At 40.8% G+C, this 22,056-nt stretch overlaps 2 long non-coding RNA genes across 3 annotated transcripts in view; one reads left to right on the forward strand and one right to left on the reverse strand.

Moving 5' to 3' along the window:
- Positions 1 to 276: 276 nt before the first annotated feature.
- Positions 277 to 21,805, reverse strand: LOC122699815. The gene is made up of 3 exons (XR_006342685.1): positions 21,443 to 21,805; positions 4,169 to 4,174; positions 277 to 326 (listed from the first exon to the last, which is right to left on the reverse strand). It is a non-coding gene; the product is annotated as an uncharacterized LOC122699815 (long non-coding RNA).
- The window catches only part of LOC122699814, a 40,132-nt gene continuing 27,300 nt past the window's right edge, over positions 9,225 to 22,056 (forward strand). Inside the window, exon 1 of one of the 2 annotated variants that reach the window (XR_006342684.1) lies at positions 9,225 to 9,327. This is a non-coding gene — a long non-coding RNA (uncharacterized LOC122699814). Of the gene's footprint in view, positions 9,328 to 12,711; positions 12,971 to 22,056 lie in introns of those variants that run through there. The other variant, XR_006342683.1, reaches the window with a different exon arrangement.

Here is a 22,056-nt window from a genome sequence, read left to right on the forward strand (position 1 = left end):
TCCCATTATGTGGGTTGTCTTTTGGCTTTGCATATGGTTTCCTTTGCTATGCAAAATTTTTAATTAGGTTTCATCATTTTTTTTTATTTTCATTATTCTAAGAGGTGAATCAAAAAAAAATTGCTACAATTTATGTCAGTGTTCTGCATATGTTTTCCTCTGAGTTTTATAGTATCTGGCCTTCCATTTAGGTCTTTAATCCATTTTGAGTTTATTTTTTTGTATGATGTTATAGGATGTTCTAATTTTTTGTTTGTCTTTATGTAGCTCTCCACTTTTCTCTCATTCCATAGGCTGTCTTTGAATTTTGTTTATGGTTTCCTTTCCTGTGCGAAAGCTTTTAAGTTTAATTAGGTCCCATGTGTTTATTTTTGTTTTTATTTTCATTACTATAGGAGACAGATCCAAAAAGATATTGTTGTTATTTATGGCAAAGAGTGTCTTAGCTATATTTTCCTCTAGGAGTTCCATAGTACTCCTCTTATAGTTCTTTAAAGCTGAAGTCTGACAAGGGTCAAAATGGACTAAAAACAAAATGTCAGCAGGGCTACAGTTTTCTAAAGGCTCTAGGAAAAAGTTGTCCATCTTTTTCAGCAGCAAGAGCCTGCCCACAGCTTGGCTCACAGGTGCCTTAATTGTCTAAAACCACCAGTGGAGAACTGAGTCATTCTTGCCTGGAAAATCCAATGGACGGAGGAGCCTGGTAGGCTGCAGTCCATGGAGTCGCTAAGAGTCAGACACAACTAGGCAACTTCACTTTCACTTTTCAGTTGCATGCATTGGAGAAGGAAATGGTAACACACTCCAGTGTTCTTGCCTGGAGCATTCCAGGGATGGGGGAGCCTAGTGGGCTGCCGTCTGTGGGGTTGCACAGAGTCAGACACGACTGAAGTGATTTAGCAGCAGCAGCATGGTGAATCCCTCCAATTTATTTTGTCTCCCTCTTCCACATTTAAAAACCCTTGTGATTATATTGGGCCATCTAGATAATCCAAGAGAAGCTTCCCATTTCAAAGTCAGATGATTAACAACCTTAGTTCCATCTGCAGTCTTAATTTTCCCCTTTGACATATCGCAACACTGATGGCTCAACCCATAAAGAATCTGCCTGCAAAGCAGGAGACCCAAGTTCAGTCCCTGGGTTGGGAAGATTCCCTGGAGGAGGGAGCAGCTACCCACTCCAGTATTCTTACCTGGGAAATCTCATGGACAGAGGAGCCTGGTGGGCTACAGTCCATGGGGTTGCAAAGAGTTGGACACAACTGAATGACTAAGCACAATATAGCCATAGGTTCCAGGGATTAGAACATGAACATCTTTGGTGGGGAGGGGCATTGTTCTGCCTGCCACAAGGAAGAATGTGGAAAATCAGACGAAGTCTATTGAATAAGATGATGCTGAGAGCAACAAAGAAAAGTAAAGCAAGGGAGGGGGTGGGTTATGCCAGACGTGTGTGTCCTTACACAGGTGGGTCAGAGAAAGTCTCTTGATTAGGAGACATCTGAATAAAGATCTCCAAGAGATAAGGGAGCTAGGCATGAAAATATCTGGGGGGAAGCTTTCCCACCAACGTGAACAGTGTCAAGGCCCCAAGGTGGGAGCAGGCTGGAGGTGTCTGAAGAATAAGAGGGAAAGTCCCCCTGTAGCTGAAGCTGCCTGAGGTGGGGAGGGAATGAGAGGAGGCAAGACAGAGAGGGGATCATGAGCATCATGTCTGACTTTGTAGGCTCCTGAAAGGACTTCAGATTTGACTCAGTGTGAACGGAGAGGCTTTTTATCTTCAGTGGTTCGTATCATTTTTTCAGTTTATAGAAGAATTTCCATGATAAATCCAGAAAGTTCTCAAATACTTTTCACTCAGTCTCCCTTCATGTAAACACCTTCTATAACCATGGCATATTTACCAAAACTAAGTAATCAACATTAGTCTAAAACTATGAACTACATTTCAGACTTAACCTCTTTTTCTATTAATGTCCCTTTCCTGTCTCAGGATCCAGTCCAGGATACCATGCTGAGCTCTCCTCCAAACTGTGACAGCTTCTCCTCCTTGTTTTTTATGAGTTTGACCCCTTTGAAGAGTACTGGTCAGATATTTGTAAAGTGTCCCTTAATTTTGGTTTGTCTGATGTTTTCTAATGACTAGGGTTATGGGTTTGAAGGAAGAAGCCAACAGAAATGAAGTGTCTTTCTCATCACATATCCTGAGGAACATGATGTTAACCATGGTTTACCATGGTATTGTTCATTTTGATCACTTGATGAAAGTGATATCTGCCACATTTCTGTGCTGCAAAGTTACTATTTTCCCCTTTCCATACGTTCATTAGAAATGAGTCGAAAGTCCAGTCCACAATTCCACATCCTGGAATGAACAGTAACAAAGAATTTGTGGGAAGTATGATAAAACCACCACAGTAATTACAGGCACCCTCATTTTATTGTGCTTCACAGATACTGTGTTTTTTACAAATCAAAGATTTGTGCAATCCTGAATTGGGCAAAATCTGTGGGTGCCATTTTTCCAACAACATCTGCTCACTTGTATCTCTGTCGCATTTTGGTAGCTTTGACAATATATCAATCATGTTTATTATTACTACATTATGGTGATCTATGATTAGTGACCTTTGATGTTACTACTGTAATTGTTTAGGGGCCCCAGAAACCACACCCATAGAAAACAGCAAAGTTAATTGATAGTAACTGTGTGTCTTCTGACTGCTCCCCTAACTAGCCACACTCCATCTCTCTTCCTCTCCATAGTCCTTCCTATTCCCTGAGACACAAAAATATTGAAATCAGGCCAGTTAATAACCATACTATAGCCTCTAAATGTTCAAGTGAAAGGAAGAGACCATCAATATAGCAAGAAATTGTCCTGTTTTAAGAAACTGCTGCAGGTAACCCCTCCCCAGCCTTCAGCAACCACTGCCCTGATCAGTCAGTAGCCATCAAAACTGAGGCAAGACCCTCCACCAGCACAAAAGATTATGATGAGCTGAAGGCTCAGATGATGGTTACCATTTTTTTTAGCAATAAAGCATTTAAAATTAAGGTATATACATTTTTAGACATAATGTTAATACACACTTAATAGACTACAGCATAATGTAAACTAATTTTTATTTCTTGTATGGTTATTTATTTTACTTTTTGACTGTGCCGGGTCTTAATTGCTTTTGCACAGGCTTTGTCTGGTTGCAGCAAGCAGGGGCTACTCTTCGTTGCAATGCACCAGGCTTCTCATTGCGGTGGCTTCTCTTGTTGCAGAGCAGGGGCTCTAGGTGCCCAGGCTTCAGTAGTTGAAACACACAGGCTTGGTAGCTGCAGGTCTCAGCCTCTAGAGTGTGGGCTCAGTAGTTGTGATGCATAGGCTTAGTTGTCCATGGCACGTGGGGTCTTCTAAGACAAGGGGTTCAACCCATGACCCATTGGCCGGTGGATTCTTATCCACTGCACCACCAGGGAAGTCCTAAACTAAATTTTGTATGTATGGGTTAACCAAAAAAGTTGTGTGCCTTGATTTTTTGTAATATTTGCTTTATTTTCCAGCAGTCTGGGACCAAATGCAGACAACTTCCTGGTATGCCTGCAATTAATATTTTGGAGGAGGTTCTTCAAAGAATGAAAATAACCTGCTTCTCTCAAAGTTTTGCCTACTAATAATAGCATCCATCAGTAAATCTTGACTGTAACAGGTGATGTTTTAATGATGATTTCCTATTTCCTTAATTCCTTCTGTGTTTAATATTTGGAATTCTTCTATAAAGAATTCTTTTGTGCCTTTTCCATTATTTGGTTATTCATTTATTTCTGAGTATAGACTCATGGACAATCATTTTATTCTTTGGATTATAATCCGTTACTAACATTATTTATTTTGTTCCTCCCATAGTTCTGGCTTTGGACATTGGGACTTCTTTCACATCAGCTTCTATGTCCATTTGACATGCCCTGTTTTTTACTTCGTTTTGTGTTTAGCACATCCTCATCTCCTGACACTTACTCTAAGAAGCTCCAGGCTCATCTTATATTTTTCCTGTCTCAACCTTGAAATCAGCCATTTCTCTGGGTAATCCTAGTTTCTTTTGTTAGAGTATGGTATTGAGAAACAAAAATCTGGATACAGTTTTGTCATGGAGACATTTTAGGAGAAGGAAGATACCTATGACTTATGTTTTTAAAGAATCCGTCTTATGGCTGTGTTCAAAATAGCTACATGGGGGCAGTTGTTGCATTGATCCAGACTCCTTGACAGTCATCTAGAAAAGTTGTAGAGTGAAGTAATCTAGTCCCTTAGGGGCCCTTCAAAGACTCCACACACAAACCACAGCTATTCTTCATTTATGAAGCTTTTATTGAGCCCCATTTTTCCCCAGGCACAGTGCATCATCTGCTGATGATATTGTGATGAGAAAGAGCTTTCCTTTTCCTTGGGGCACTCACAGTCTGGTACAGTAGGTGCAGCCCTGTGATAAGTAGGAAAGTAAAGATTTGTAAAAGGTAAAGTGTTAGCATGAAAGAGGGACTCGCTTTTTATCAGAAGAGAATCACAGAAAGCAGTACATAAGATGGAGATTGTAGTTCTGGAGTCAGATTTGCAAGGTTGGAATTGGGGTTCCCTGTTATTAGCTGTTGTCTCTGAATCTTTAGGCCCCATCTTCCTTATGTGGAGGGGTTGACAGCACCCAATTGTGGAAGAGACTGTGATGCATCCATCATGCAGTTTCATCTTCATCCTGCATTTCTTGGTTGCCGTGAAGTTAGGAGGGACTATATATCAGACTTGTGGATGATAAGAGGTGGGGGAAGTAATCGGATACCACTCAGTGGCCTCCCTAAAACATTCTTGTGACCCTCCACATCCTCTGTGCCTTCTACTCTAAAACTCCAGGATGGGTGAGGTACATCATGAAAAGGGTGTAGAAGCCAGTGCTTAAAGGTGAGCCTTGGGAGATGCTGCCAGTGAGAACACATGCTCCAGACTCTGCATGAAAGCAAAAACAGTCTCACCACAGTGCTGGGACTGCTTACTGCAACCACCAGGCTATCCTGATGAACACAGCACCTCAGAGGCAGCTGGAACACCTATAGCAAGATAAAAAGCACATGATAAACCCTCAATAACTGATAGCCATTACCAGTATTACGGTGGCTCAGATACTAAAGAATCTGCCTGCAGTGCAGAAGACCCAGGTTCAATCCCTGGGTCAGGAAGATGCCCTGGAGAAGGAAACGGCTACCTACTCCTGTATTCTGGCCTGGTGAATTCCATGGACAGAGGAGCCTGGCGGGCTACAGTTCATGGGGTTGCAAAGAGAAGGGCACGACTAAGCAACTCTCTCTCTCTCTCTCTCTCTCTCTCTCTCTCTCTCACACACACACACACACACACACACACTAGTATTATATGCCATAGAGAAGGGGTCACACCATAGGAGGGATCTGCTAAGTGGATGGAAGATGACTGGAGTCAAGAGATTTGAACAGAGGGTGAACACTGACAGGTAAAGAAAGGAAAGGGGGTTGGTGAGAGTATAAAAAAGGGAGGGGAAAAAACTGACATGAGATGAAAGGAAGGAAGAACTGTCCAAACTGTGGACAGAGCCACTGCTGGGAAGTGCCCCGGCCCCATCATGTGCATGCGGAGGGGCCGCCCCTGCGCCCACCCTGCTGACGGCTGCTTGGAGCTCAGCGACATCTCCTCCTCGGCTGCTCCAGGTCCAGGTGGAAAAACCAGAGGCCTGGCTTTTTCATTTGTCTCAACCTAATGACAAGATCCTTCCGGATACTTGTTTTTACCATCTGAAGTGTGTTTCTTTTATCACCTTCCCGTCACAGGAAGAGTCCTAACGGAGTTTGAATAGCAGAGGGAGCAGAGAGCTCCACAGAGGGCGGGCCAACCACCCAAAGGACACAGGAGCCTTTGTCTGTCCGGGTTGTCAGGGAACAAAGAAAGGACAGATGTGCAGAATGGGGCTAGAAATGCTGAGACGCTTTTCTTTTAGGTTCCCACTAAACAGGGCAGACATTTCCCCAGGCTTAGGGGTTCAACCTGTGGGTTGAAGCAAAAACTGTTGTCTGCGCAGCTTGTCTAGCCAATTTGGAGACAGCCTCCCTGGGCCTTCCCAGCACTGTGGTCAAACCGGCCGAGTGGCCACCTAGCACAGAGTCCTGATGCTCAGAAGGACCCTACCTATTTCCTCCCAGCTTCACTTATCCAAAAAACTCATTGTTCTGGGGCCCCTGGAAATGTCGTTGAGCTTTGGGGATGGTTAAGTCAGAGCTTTCACTTATGACACTTGAAAGAACCATGTATACAACTAGAAAATTGACAGGACCAAGTCAACCTCATTTTAATAGAAATCTTCACCAACAAAAAACTACACGTCAGAAAAAATATAGCTGTCGGTATTTCCTGGTAAAAGGACCACCCATGCCTGACAAACAGGAAATAACTAAAAGGAAACCAGATTCAGAGGAAGAAAATTTGGATGCTTGTGAAATTTAGGAAACCTTTACAGTGAGCTGTTTAGGTTCCTGCCTACCAAATTCTTCCTCTGTCAGTCTTCCCCTCCCACCTCCTTGCCTCCATGTCTTTCCAGACCGACAGTCTACCAGGGAGCATTTGGAAGCAATGCTTCTTGCTGAAGGACCCCCTTTAACCAAGCCCCAGCTGCAGGTCAGCCTTTTAAAAGAGCCCCGTGTGTATAAATTAAAGTGTATTAGCCGTCGTGCCCTTTTCCTGGAAAGGAAATCACATCTACTTATGTATATCTGTAAATCAAAACCTACTTGTCTGTCGTACTCGTGAATATGCCAAAAGAAAACCTCGGCTGGCCTGGCTTGGAGGAGGGCTAGCACACAAAGAGATCTATTCACGCCTTTTGACTTCAAGAGAATAATACAGTCCAGCTAAGGTCAACAAAATGATCATAGCCAGATTTCAAAGGTTAGATTTTAAAGGTACAGTTCACAACTGCTGCTAAGAAAAAAAAAAAACATTTTTTTCCCTTCTGTAAGAGAAACACTCAGAGATAAGACAGAAGCATAGGAGGAACCGTCTGATGGCTGGTGGTCATGTCTCTTTAAGAAGCGCCGTTGGTGTTATATAGTGAGCTGGCTGTAAAGTCTAATTTTTAAAGAGCACCCTATACTATGGTATTTACTCACAGGATGCACTGTAGGAAACTGCTTGAAATGTCCACAAATATCATCACTATTTAAACACACAAATTTCTTCCATGTCTTAGCAGATAGAATCTTCAAGGAAGTTTTTCTTCCTTTCTTTCTTGAACTTCCTTCCTTCCTTCCTTCTTTCTTTCCTCTCTTTCCCTATTTTTCCCCCCCTGCCTACCTGCTTTCATTTTTATCTTCCCTTTTTGATTAAAAGAAAAAAAAAAGGAAAGGAGAAAGATAGTAATATTTACTGAGCACTTCTTTGATACAAGTGTTTCCATGTATATTCAACAAACATAAGGATGCAATCCCTTGGCTTAGACTGAAAAAACCTGTCTTGCTTCCAGGTTCATTTCAGTGGACTTTTTTTTTTTTCAGTAAAAGCAATTTATTAAGTGCACCATTTTAAGATGTCAAAGTCTCATCAGTGGCTTATGTCTAATCTTCAAAATTGCTAATCTCCCCTGTGATTTGCAGAGTGTACCTTTTCTGTTTTTGATGTAAAGACACACACACACACAAATAAAGAGGCACAGATACGCACAAACACGTGTCCCTTCACTTTATTCTGTAATGCGTATGCTAAGCTTTCTTGGCTGTGGATTCTCTCTCCCCGGTAGAACTTAATCAGCCTCTGGGAAGAACGTGTGGTGTAAGCAGCCTTGACAAAAGCAGCCTGTCTGTCCTTCCAAATAACATTCTCTGCCTTTCCCCAGCCTTCCCTTCCTCTGCCCGTACCTTGCCTCACCCACTGTCAGCTTCCCCTGGCTCGGCCCTGCAAACCCACGTGCTCCATCTTACACGGGGCGGAGCCAAGCGTGGGAGGAAGGATTTCTGATCCTCAGTAATTTTCCAGAAAAATTCCTATTATTCCTTCAGATTAGACATCTATGGAATGAGACAGTTACTCACATGGAAACAGGTTGTGTTTATTTAAAGGATTATGTGGAATCAGGAGAGATGAGGAGACAGTGTCCCCAGTAGGCACCCACGTTCACCTTGCCTCCCCCGCCTGCACTCAGCCGCGCCACTGCGCACCTTCCTGGGCGGCCTCCCAGCAGATGAGGTCTGAGACCGCCTCTCAGACTCTCTCCGGCAAAGGGGAGACAGTGGTCTGCAGCCTTTTCTAGGGGTTTCCTTCACTCTTCTCCAGACGTTTTTCCATTCAGTGAATTCTTTCCTTTACTGCCACTTCATCAGACTTTCTCCCTAGAAGGAATGAGATTAACCTTCAAATATGCTTTGGACCAAATAAATGTTAAAATGAAGAACTTTTTCCGTTTGCCACAGTGGCGTCTAAGCTGCACCAGGAGAAGTTCAGTTTCTCCTGGGTTGCATCAGAGCCTCGAGTTTGACAGGTGTGGTCCCTTGCTTGACCTTCTAATGATAACAACCCACACCTGTTGAGCTCTTTGCTTCCTTCATCTCCACAAAAAGTAGCAGGAAGAGACTATTTATCCCTCATCTTATGACACAGAGAGGGAGAGGCTGAGCAGAGTGCCAGCCGTGACTGTCTGATTGAAAATCCCAACCTTTCCCCAAGCACCTTTCCGCTGGTGTCAAGGGGGCTCTGGAGGATGGGCCCACACCTTTGATGAGACCACCAATGCGTCCGCCATGTGCCCCAGGAGCCTTGTTTCCTGGTGGAGATGACGGTAGCAGCAATTGCCCTGCTTATACAGAACTTGCTTTATGGGCTCTTCTATGTATTAGTTCATGTCACAGGGAGGAGGCTGAGGTTTAAGGTCACGTGGTTGAAGCACAGGGGCTTTGTGCAAACGAAAAGAACTTTCTTGTCCTCAATTAAAAACATTTCTTCTGTTTTCCCAGGTCTCATGTGGTAGGTAAGTTTAGCAGCCTCTGAGAAAGAAGGTAAAGCATGTTCAGTGTCCTAAGAATGTTGGCCATGGGACCCTTGGAATGGCCAGAAGCACAGGGCTGGATGCCTGGGAGATGCTGGTCTTGGTGACCTGATTTTAATTATATTTCCAGGGCATGCATATAGATTGGCTGGCCGGGATTTTTTTTTTTTTTTAATTCTAGAACGAAGCAGTAAATCTGCACACATGTTGTAGCTGAGGATACCTGGAGGGCGATGACAGGGCTGAGAGAGTCGGGAGGCGGTGAAGGTGGAGATGCACACAGGTAAGTGATTTAAGCTCTTGCAGCCTTGGGTGTCTCATCTACAAAATGGTCATGATACCTTTGCTGAAGTGTTGTAAGGGTCAGAGCAGAGAATGCCATTGGTACCAGGTATGTATGTGGTCAATGGTGGTGGTTATTTATTCTCCTGTGACATCTTATAATGAGCACTGTCATCTTAAGTAAGTTTTTAAAATAAGTGTAAGCCCCATTTCTTCTTATACAAGGCTGAAACAAATGTCATTAAGGCTGAACTGGTATAAAGCCTAGCCCGGAACCAGGCATTCAGTGGCTGCTCAGTATATGACTGAACCTGACCTCCAGCCTCCTGCCTTCCCACAGGGTGACCCCCCCCACAACCCACTTGCCTCAGTCCTGGAGAATATGTAGATTCCCCAAGGGCATGGAAGCCTCTCAGTTCTTAATCTTTTTTTCTACATTCTGCTGGGTCCAATTCCTTTATCCTGGGTTCATTAAGCTCATCCATCAAGCCTCACAGTCTGGTGAGGATCTGGTGGTTTCATTTCCATTTTTAGAGCGCCCAGCACACAGCGCGCTGTGACTGAAGATCCTGGCTGACAGCACTCAGAAAATGCGTGGCAGCTGCTGTCTACAGGGCCCCTAATGCACTTGCTCCCACAGCCTGAGTTTCGTGACCTCTCACCAGGGGCCAATTATAGCTGACCTGATACTGGGTCTGCCTGGGGTAGGCAGAGTCCCTGCAATTCTACTCAGTACAGAGTACCTGTCAGCACTCCACAGAATCAAATAGCTCCGTGGTGAATACTCACTTTCCCTTTTTTTTCTTTTTGTTTTAAGCACAAGATTATGGATTAGGAAACACATAGCAGATAAGGGAGGATCAGCCCAGTTTTGCTTGTATAAACATCAGCAAGGTCTTGGCACAGGGGGTCGGGCTTCTGAGCAAAGCAGTGGAAACTGGACAGTTGGCACATTCTTTGTGGTTCTTTTTCTGTGCAATCCCATGCAGGGTTATAGCATCTGAGCAGTTTGTCTTAATTTTCAACAGAACATAACAAGTAGGTCTTATGGAAAAACTATATGCTTCAGGGTATAATTTTATCTTGCAGTTATGCTGTCTGGGGTGGACATTCCGCCCATACCAACCATTTTCACTTTGCAGAATCGAAAATTCAACGATGTGCAAAGTCCATATAAGCTTTTACACACAAACCAACACGTGATGAGAGCCAGAAAAGTGGCAGCAAAGATGGTGCAGTCATGTAATTTTGTGAAAAACATGTTCTTCGTGTCTCCAACTCACTAGATCGATGAATTAAAAGAGAATTCTGAAAACATTACAGAATCAAAGTTAGCATGTTTGTTTTACTCAGTAGCAGAAATGGAGTTAATAAGGATGAAGTAGTGGGGAAGTTACCTTATTGCAATCTATAAAGGTGAGATTTTGCTATATTTGAAGTTTATGGGTGGTCATGTCTAGACATTTTACGTTCAACTGGTGCCCTCTAGTGACGGGGAGCAGCCTCTGGCTGTGTGTTGTCTCATTTGAAAGTCAAAAGAATTCCACTCTTGGTAAGGTATCCTTAGCCAGATTTACAGGGAAGAGAGAAAGGAGAAGCTGGGAAGCAAGGTGCTTGGGAGGCAAGTCCCAGCAACCATCTGTGGTTCACAAAATAAGGGTGTCACATGCCTGGAGATAACACATTTCTTCCACAGGTGAGGACGTTCTTTAGTCAGGCATCTCTGAGAACTTCCCTAATATGGGACCTGAGTTTTTCCAGACTGCCTCAGATAATTCTGGTACACTCCAAAAATTACACAATTCCTCTTGGCTCTGAAACTGCAGAATAATGAGGGCAAGACACAAATATTCCACAGTCCGTAGCCAGAACAGAACATGGACCTCTCGTGAGCTGAAATCCTTTAGAGCCGGTGAGGACCACAGATGCATCTTATAAATGTATCCACTGTCAGAAGCCCTTCTTGCTGTCGCAACAGATTCTTGGCCTGGAAAACCATCTTCAGGGATGATACTGACATAATCTGGAGGCAGATGACACTTTTTCTGAGCTGGCGTCATCACCCAGCTGTGAGACGTCTTGCTTTCATCTGCCCTGGACACCATTGCCTTCATCCAGGTCTTGATCTGTTCCCATTGAAACTGTTTTTATATCTTCCAAGTTGACTTCTCTCTCCCTTGCTAATTAATACATATTTTACACTGCTACTAGCTGTTTCTACAAAAATATACATGCGTGTATATATATATATATGCATGTATTATACACATATATATTTATTATCTGGTAATCTTATGGGAAAATACAATAACATGAAATGACCACAACCCACTTCTCCAGCCCCTTCTCCCATTTCCCCAGCCACAGGACATGCGGTCCTCCACTCTACACACCACATGCTCATGTTCTTGCTTTGCCCTCTATGTAGAACATTCTACCCCATGGCCATCCATCCCGACCTGTAGGTGTCATCTCCCCTAGGAAGCCTCCCCCATGTCTGCTTTGACGGAAGTGCTGCTCCTGCTATCTTGGTGTCACTTGTTTATGCCTTTGTCTCTACTTTGACCTTCCCCGGAACAAAACTCGAGGCTTATTCTTTTATTTCATTTTTTAAAATATTTTATTTTCTTTTATACTATACAGTGCTCTACACAAAAATTTGCTAAAACTAGAGTGATAACCTAAACGCATGTTTATATTTTTATTGGGATGTAATTGACATATAGCACTAGTTTCCAATATATAACATAGTGACTGGGTATTTGTATATATTGCAAAGTAATCAAAATAAGTCTAACTACATCTCTGTAAACAATTTTCACATATATAATAAGCACACAGTTAGGTAATATATGTATTGGGTTGGCCAAGAGTTTTGTTCAGGTTTTTCCTTAACACCTTACAGAAAAACCCAAATGAATTTTTTTTGCCAACCCAGTATGTTACAAATACATAAGTATACAATTAAGAGCTACAGCAATCCACTGTACATTATATTCTCAAGGCTTATTTTATAGCAGGAAGTTTGTACATTTTGATAACCTTGACCCATTTCATCCACTTCCCCACCTACCAATCTGTTTTCTGTATCTATGAATTCTTTTTCTTTTTTTTAAGATTTCACATATAGGTGAAATTATATGGTTATTTGTCTTTCTCTGGCTTATCACTTAGCATAATCAGGAATATTTATTTCATATGCCCCCATAGTTGCCTAGCATACAGCAGCCATACACATGAGACAGATCCAACTTTATACAACTTTGAAAATCAGCTTCATTTTGTCTATATCTCATCAGTTACAATGGAAAGAACATGAAATTCAGCCCTGACAGGACAGGGTTCAAGTCTTCCTGCCACCTCTTACTAGCTGTGTGGCCTTAGGCGAGTAATGAACCTCACTTACAGGATGGAGATAATAGTGCCTTCCATGCAAAGTGAAAGCTAAATTAGGTAATGCACGTGAGCATAGAAGACCTGGAAATAGGCACTCATTGAGCGAAACTTAATCTACCTGTCTGTTACATAATATACATGTGTATATGATTAAGTGGATTTGTTCTTCCTGCGACAACAGCCGAAACTCAGAAAATCTACTTAATTGTCTCTCTGACTTCATACTGAACATTTCTACTCTTTCCACCGTGAGTACATGCACATTTTTACTTGAACTTGAATTTGGCATAGACTGTCTTTTTTTTTTTTTTAACTAATGGAAGCTTATTCAAGGGGCAGTTATTACTTCATGGAAATATTTATCTACCATTCCTTAGTTTCACACTAAGAAGCAGGGAAAGGTATGTTTTTACTACCAGGCAGTTTAATCATTTTTTCTCTCTCTCACCTCCTATATATCCAGCAGGGCCAAGTCAGCTGAAAAAACAAAATCATATAAGCAAACCTCTACTTCATCATCTTGTCTCAGAAACTCCTGCTGGCAACACACATTTCATATACCCGAAGTGGGGTGTTCTGAAAGAGACAGACAGACTCCAGCTCCCTAATTTACTGCCCTCTTTTTCATAGCATCAGATTCCTAAAACCTTGCCTGGGTGGCTGGCTGTTTCACTGTCAGGAGCCTGAAGCAAGGCATGGGGGCGTGCAGGAAGGTAGACATTAATGCCAGGTACTAATGCCAGGTCCCTGCTGACAAGAATACTTGACGACACCCTTTTAAAGCATTAGAGGCAAAGAAACAGGGGAAAAACACATGGCCTGCCAAAAAGCCATTCCGCAAACCTCAAAGTGTGGTACTGAGTTTTGCTTTATAAGTGTGCTAATTGGTGCTTCAGCTTCAAAAGTATTTCAGTTTTTTTATGTTATAGAAGAGATTTCAGAATCTAATTAGGTATGTTTGTTAGACACACTTGATTTTTTTTCTCCCTGTTGCTTCCCATGTTAAAGAAGTGAAAATAAAAAGTTGGAGGAAGACTTGTAGGCTAATGCATTAGGTCCTAATTTTTCACAAAGTATTGGGATTTATCCTGGATACGGCAACTCTGCAAAGGCAGGAAAGAAAGAATCTCATCTTGACACTATTTGGAGGAAAGCATGGATGAAACAGCCCAAGAAAAGAGGACAGGTGATCTAAGTAAGAGATAATTGAATGTAACTCTGATCTCAATATCTATAATATACATGTAGCATCCCGTGCTGCTCTAGCAAAAACCAGCTCTTGAGTTCAGTTGGTACAAACCCACACTTTGGGGCCCCACCACACACCAGTCACAGAACTCTCCCCATTAAAAGCTTCTCAGGGGAATTGACATTTAGATTTGTACAGTCAGTCAGATTCCAACAAGTCACAATGGGAGCCCAGAGACTGGATCTCAATCCTTTGGTCAGGGTTTTAAAAACTGGGCAAATTTGTTTAAAATCCTGACATCTGGATACTTTGGCGGGGGTGGGGGAGGGAATCAAATCTTGCCACACCAGGGCCCATAGTCCCCCCGGGCAACAGTTATCTGAAGCTGAGAACGTCTGTCCCTGATGCATGGGTTATGTGTATACCAGGGCAGCCCCTTCGTGTTTCCCACCTCCGTTGCCTCCCTGAACCCTACTGGCATTTGACTTTGCCTGAGACGGTTTTTTAAGTGCTTTTCAATATAGTGGGGATTCATTTCTCACAGTTCTTTCGGCTAGAAGTTCAAGGGGCCAGCAGGGTATGCTGTCTTCTGAAGCCTCTCTCCTCAGCTTGGAAATGGCTTTCTTCACGCTGAGTCTTCACATGGTCTTGCCTCCACTGACCTGTATCCCAGTCCCTTCTTTTAAGGTCACCAGTCATACTGGCTTAGGATCCACCCTATAGGTCCAGTTTTACCTTCAGTTCAGTTCAGTTCAGTCGCTCAGTCGTGTCCGACTCTTCGCGACCCCATGAACTGCAGCACACCAGGCTTCCCTGTCCATCACCAACTCCCGGAGTCCACCCAAACCCATGTCCATTGAGTCGGTGATGCCTTCCAACCATCTCATCCTCTGTCGTCCCCTTCTCCTCCCACCTTCAATCTTTCCCAGCATCAGGGTCTTTTCCAATGAGTCAACTCTTCACATCAGGTGGGCAAAGTATTGGAGTTTCAGCTGCAACATCAGTCCTTCCAATGAACACCCAGGACTGATCTCCTTTAGGATGGACTGGTTGGATCTCCTTGCAGTCCAAGGGACTCTCAAGAGTCTTCTCCAATACCACAGTTCAAAAGCATCAATTTTTCGGCGCTCAGCTTTCCTCACAGTCCAATTCTCACATCCATACATGACCACTGGAAAAACCATAGCCTTGACTAGATAGACCTTTGTTGGCAAAGTAATGTCTCTGCTTTTCAATATGCTATCTAGGTAGGTCATAACTTTCCTTCCAAGGAGTAAGCGTCTTTTAATTTCATGGCTGCAATCACCATCTGCAGTGATTTTGGAGCCCCCAAAATAAAGTCTGACACTGTTTCCACTGTTTCCCCATCTATTTCCCATGAAGTGATGGGACCAGATGCCATGATCTTCGTTTTCTGAATGTTGTGCTTGAACACAACACAACTTTTTCACTCTCCTCTTTCACTTTCATCAAGAGGCTTTTTAGTTCCTCTTCACTTTCTGCCATAAGGGTGGTGTCATCTGCATATCTGAGGCTATTGATACTTCTCCCAGCAATCTTGATTCCAGCTTGTGCTTCTTCCAGCCAGTTTTATTACCTTAGTTACCTTTAAAGATCTTATTTCCAAGTTCCTCCACTTCTAAAATACTGGGTTTAGGAATTCAATGTGAGAAGTTTGGAAGGGCACAATTAATTCAGCCCATAAAATTTCTAAAGATAACAAAGCAAATAACAAGTTTAGTCTCCTGCTACAATCCACATTTCAGTAGCAATTAGCTTAAACAAAATGGTAACTGGGTAGATATTGTCTGTGTAAACTAGAAGTCGTATTGGTTTGTCCAACTTACCTATAGCAACCAAACGCAAAATCACAAATACAGATGAGAAAAGGAATCTCTGGAGTGTACTACACTGGTTTCCAGTTCAGCAAATATTTTTCTCTTTGGCTTGAATGAGCCCCCTGCTCTGCCTTGGAAGAGATTGTATCATTCTCCATGACCATTCTGAGTTTTGTTCTTTATTTGGAACTCAGCCTCCTCAACTCTTCATTAGTCCTCTCCCTGTCCATAAAGCTATCTCCACCGTTTTTAAAATTAGGATAAAATTGACATATATATATAATATATAATTGACACTATACATTATATTGTTTCAAGTGTACAACATAATGATGCAGAACTTGCATATACTGTGAAATGATTACCACAATAAGTCTAGTTAATATCCATCACCACACAGTTAAATTTTTTCCTAGAAAACAAAAAAATCTGTTCTCTGAGTGATTTTAACATATACAATATAGTGTTAACAACTAAGGCATATGACTAACAGCATAGTCATCATGCTACATATTACCTACGTAATAAAGGTGCCCATTACTTGCATATTTAGTAACTGTAAGTTTCCATTTTTGAACATTACCCATTATCGTCTGCTTACCACATCCCAACACTGGAAACCACTAATAGGTTCTGTACAAGTTTGATTTTCTTAGCACTTTTTAAAAATCAGATTCCACATGTAAATGAAGATCACAATATATTTGTCTTTCTCTGTATTTGTCTTCCACTTAGCATAATACCCTCAAGGTCCATTCATGTTGTAAGTGAAAGAATTTCATTATTATGACTGAATAATACCCCATTATGTATATATACCACTTCTTAATCAGTGGACCCTTAGGTTACTTCCATGTCTTGGCAATTGTAAATAATTAGACAAAGAATATGAGGGTGCAGATAACTTTTTAAGTTAGTGTTTTTTTTTTTCCTTTGGATAAATGCCCAGAAGTAGAACTGAGGGATCCATGAAATAGTTCAATTTTAAATTTGGGGGGGAACCTCCATACTGTTTGCCACAATGGCTACAGAATTTGCATTCCTATCAACAGGAGGCAAGTGTTCCCTTCTCTCCATGTCCTTGCCAACCCTTGTTAATCATTTTCCAGTTGTATTGAGTTATAATTAACATACAACACTGTACACATTTAAGGTATAAACCATTACAATGGTTTGACTTATCTGTATTGTGAAATGAACACTACCTTTAGTTAGCACCCCTCATACCACTAAGAAAACAATAAAAAGAGGAAGCCAAAAAGAAAAAAAAAAAGCTCCTTTTTTTTTTTTTTTTTTTACTATAACTCTTTAGGATATCCTTTCTTAACTTTTATGTGTATCATACATCAGTGTTAGTTATAGTCACCCTCTTGTACATTTTATCCCTAGTACATATAAGTAGAAGTTTGTCCCTTTTGACACTTGATTGAATTCCTCCTTTCCCCAGTGCCCTGTCTTTGGTAACCACAAATCTGATCTCTATTTCTATGAGGTGTTTGCTGGTTACTATTGTTGTGGTGGTGGTTTTGTGGTTCCATATATGTGACATCATATAGTATTTTTTTTCTGACTTTTATTATTTAGCTTAATACCTTCAAGGTCCATCCATGTTGTTGTAAATGGCAAGATTTTCCTTCTTTTTAAGTGGAATAATATTCCATTGCATATATGCATCACATCTTCTTTATCCATTCATCCAGCAGTGGATGCTTAGATACTTCCATGTTTTGGCTATTATAAATAATACTGCTATGAACATGCTAGTGCTGCTATAAATGGAATCGTTTTCTTCATTTCTTTTTCAGATAGTCATCATTAATGTGTGGATGCATCACTGATTTTTGTATGTTAATTTTCTGTCCTGCAACTTTACTCATGTGGATGATTAGATCAAGATTTTTTTGGATTTTCCATATATAAAATAATGTCATCTACAAATAGAGACAGTTGTCCTTCTTCTTTTTAAATTCTGAGGACTTTTATTTCTTCCTGTAGCTTGTATTATTTGGTAGGACTTCCAATACTATGTTGTTCCTGATTTTAAATGAAAGTTTTCAGTCTTTCACCACTGATTATCATGTTACATGTGGACTTGTTATGACCTTTATGTTGAGGTCTGTTCCTTCTATATTTAATTTGTTCAGAATCTTTACCTTGAACAGATGTTGAATTTCATTAGTTTTTTAGATGTTCATATGCTCCTCCACCCCTTCCATTCTATCAATGTCATATATCACGTTGATTTTTGTGTATGCTGAACCATCTTTGCATCCCAGGGATAAATCACAATGAATCAAAGACGAATGATCGTTTTAATGTGCTGCCAAATTCAGTTTGCTAGTATTTAAGTAAGCATCTTTGCATCTGTATTCATCAGGAATATTAGCCTGTACATTTCTGGTAGCATCATTTTCTTGCTTTGGTGTCAGGGTAATAGCGTCTCACAACATGAGTTTGGTAATGTTCCTTCTAAGAATTTTTGAAAGAATTTGAGAATTGGGATTGAACCTTCTTTAAATGTTAGGTAACATTCACCCATGAAGACATCTATCTGGTCCTGGGCTTTTCTTCATTGGGAGGTTTTCAGGTGCTTCCCGGGTGGCTCAGACGGTAAAGCATCTTCCTACAATATGGGAGACCCAGATTCAATCCCTGTGTCGGGAAGATCTCCTGGAGAAGGAAATGGCAACCCACTCCAATATTCTTGCCTGGAAAATCCCATAGAGGAGCCTGGTGGACTACAGTCCATGGGGTCACAAAGAGTCAGACACAACTGAGCGACTTCTTTCTTTCTTTCAAGTGCTTAATTCAGGCTCCTTACAGGTCTTTACCAATGTTCTGTCCTTTCTGATTCCATCGTGGTATGTTGTATGTTTCTATGAACTTCTCCTCTTTAAGACTGCCAGCTTATTGGCATATAGTCGCTGTTACAATCCTTTGTATTTTTGTGGTATCAGTTATGATGTCTCATTTCTCACTTATAATTCAATTGATTTAGATCCTCTCTCTTTTTTTCCTTGTTTAGTCTAGCTAATGGCTTATTAATTTTATTTATCTTTTCAATGATCCAACTCTTAGATTTATCTTTTCTATTGTTTTCTTGTTCTCTTATTCTCTATTTCACTAATTTCTGCCCTAATCTTTTCTTATTTCCTACCTTATACCAATTTTGGATTCAGTTTGTACTACTTTTTATAGTTCCTTAATGCATTAAGTTAGGTTAGTTTTTTGCTTGTGTGTGTTTTTTTTAATAGCTTTTGTGCTTAAAGTAGGCATATATTGCTATGGACTTCTCAATTAGAACTGCTTTTGCTTTATCTCAGTTTTGGTATGTTGTGTTTCTATTTCCATTTGCCTCTAGAAATTTCTTTATATCTCCTTTAATTTTTTCTTTGATCCATTGGTTGCTAGAAGAGTCTTCATATCCATGCATTTATGAATTTTTGCATTTTTCTCGAGTTTTTGATCTCTAGTTTCATGCCATGGTGGTCAGAGAGGATACTTCGCCCTTCTTGAGTTTGCTAAGGCTTGTTTTGTGGCCTAACACATGATATAGCCTAAAAAGTGGTTCATGAGCACTTGAGAAGAATATGTAAACTGATGCTGTCAGATAGAATGATCTATACATGTCTCTTAGATTTCTTTGTTCTCTAGTGTTGTTCAAATCCTCTCTTATGGATTCTCTGGATGGCCTAAATGTTGTTGAGAATGGAGTATTAATGTTCCATTTATGATTATTTTTAATTGGCATATAGTTAATTTATAATGTGTGTTAGTTTCTGCTGCACAGAAAAGTGATTCAGTGATGCATATGTATGCATTCTTTTTATATATTTTTCCATTACAGTTTATCACAGGATATTGAACGTAGTTCCCTGTTCCATACAGTAGGACCTTGTTGTTTATCCATTCTATGTACAATAGTTTGCATCTGCTAACCTCAAATTCCCATTCCATCTTTCCTCCCCCTACTTGGTTCATCACAAGTCTGTTTTCTATGTCTGTGAGTTTGTTCCTGTTTTGTAGATAGGCTCATCTGTGGCATCATTTAATAAAAATCCACAAAAAAGTGATGTCCTATGGTATTTGTCTTTCTCTCTTTGACTTACTTCACTTGGTATGATCATCACTAAGTCCATCCTTGTTGCTGCAAATGGTATTATTTCACTCTTTTATATTGCTGCATAGTGTCCCATTGTATATATGTACCACAGTTTCTTTAAAAAAAATTTTTTGGGGGGGGCTGTGCTGGGCCTTCACTGCTGCAGAGCTTTTCTCTAGCTGTGGTGGGCAGCAGCTACTCTTTAGTTGAGGTGTGCAGGCTTCTGGTTTTGGTGGCTAGTCTTGTTGTGGAGCCAGAGCTCTAGGGCACATGGACTTCAGCAGTTGTCATATGTGGGCTCAGTAGTTGCAATTCCCAGGCTCTAGAGCACAGGTTCAGCAGTTATAGCTGTTCCAAGGCATGTGGAATTTTCCCAGATCAGGGATTGAACCTGCGTCTCCTGCACTGGCAGATGGATTCTTTACCACTGAGCCACCAGGGAAACCCAGTACTACAACGTCTTTATCCGTTCATCTGTCAAATCAAACGGACATGCAGATTGTTTCCATGTCTTGGGTATTCTGAGCCACGCTGCAATGAACATGAGGGTGTGGATAGCTTTTCAAGTTATTGTTGTTATTTACTTTGGATAAATGCCCAGAAGTAGAACTGAGGGATCCATGCAATAGTCCTATTTTTAACTTTGGGGGGAACCTTTGTTTAATAGCAATTTGCATTCCCATCAACAGTGCACAACTGTTCCCTTCTCTCCACATCCTTGCCAACACTTGTTAATTTTTTTTCCAGTTTTACTGAGGTATAATTGGCATACACCACTGTATACATTTAAGATATAAACCATTACAATGGTTTGACTTATTGTGAAATGAACACTGCAGTAACTTTACTAATCATCCCTCATCTCACCAAGGAAACATTAAAAAGAGGAAGCCAAAAAGAAAAAAAAAAAACTTTTAAAGTGATAGCTCTTTAGGATGTACTTTCTTTACAACTTTTATATATATCATAGTGCAGTATTAAGTATAGTCACTCTCTTATACAATATCTCTAGTACATATTTATAACTAGAAGTTTGTCCCTTTTGATCATGTCCCTTCCCCCAACCCCCTGTCTTTGGTAACCACAAATCTGATCTCTAGGAGTTTGTGGTTGCTATTATTGTGGTGGTGGTTTTTTGTGGTTCCACATACAGGTGACATCGTTTAGTATTTGTCTTTCTGTGACCTGTATTATTTAGCCTGATGCCCTCAAGGTCCATCCATGTTGTTGTAAATGGCAAGATTTTCCTTCTTTTTAAATGGAATAATATTCTATTTCATATATGCATCACATCTTCTATATTCATTCATCCATCAGGGATACTTAGGTAGTTACATGTTTTGGCTATTATAAATAATGTTGCAAGGAATATGAGGGTACAGGTAACTTTTTGAGTTAGTGTTTTCTTTCTTTCTTTCTTTTTTCATTTGGATAAATACCCAGAGTGGAACTGGTAGATCACAAAGTAATTCTATTTTTAATTTTGGGAGGAAACTCCATACTGCTGTCTAGTGGCCATGTGTATGTCTTATTTGGGAAAATGTCTACTTAGGTCTATTGCCTGTTTTGTTTATGGTTTCCTTTGCAGTACAGAAACTTGTAAGTTTGACTAGGTCCCATTTTTTAATTTTTGTTTTTTTTCTACTCCATTGGGAGACTGACCTAAGAATTGTTACAGTTGTTACAATGTCAGTTGTTACAATTGACATAAATTGTTACAATCTACATCAGAGTGTTTTACCTATTTTTTTTTCCTAGAGATTTATGGTTTCAACTTATATTTGAATCTAAACGACTTTGATTTAATCTTTGTGTATGGTCTTAGAGTGTGTTCTGTCTTCACTGATTTTCATGAGGCTCTCCAGCTTTTCCAGCACCACTTGTTGAAGAGATTGTCTTTTTCATGTTGTCTATTCTTGCTTCATTGGTCAAAGATAGATTCTAGGTGTTTATTTCACAGCTCTCTATTCTGTTCCATTAATCCATATGCCTGTTTTTGTGCCAACACCATGCTAGTTTGACTTTGCAGTATTGTCTGAAATCTAGGAGTCTTTTGCCTTCTGCTTTGACTTTTTCCTTTTGTATTGCTTTGGCATTTCTGGGTCTTTCATGGTCCTATATAAATTGTGATGGGGGGGGGGGGGGAGCTGATTGTTCTATGAATAAGTGCCATGGGCAATTTAATTGAAATCACATTAAATCTGT

The sequence above is a fragment of the Cervus elaphus genome, chromosome 9, assembly GCF_910594005.1.
Source record: "Cervus elaphus chromosome 9, mCerEla1.1, whole genome shotgun sequence".
Classification (NCBI taxonomy): Eukaryota; Metazoa; Chordata; class Mammalia; order Artiodactyla; family Cervidae; genus Cervus; species Cervus elaphus.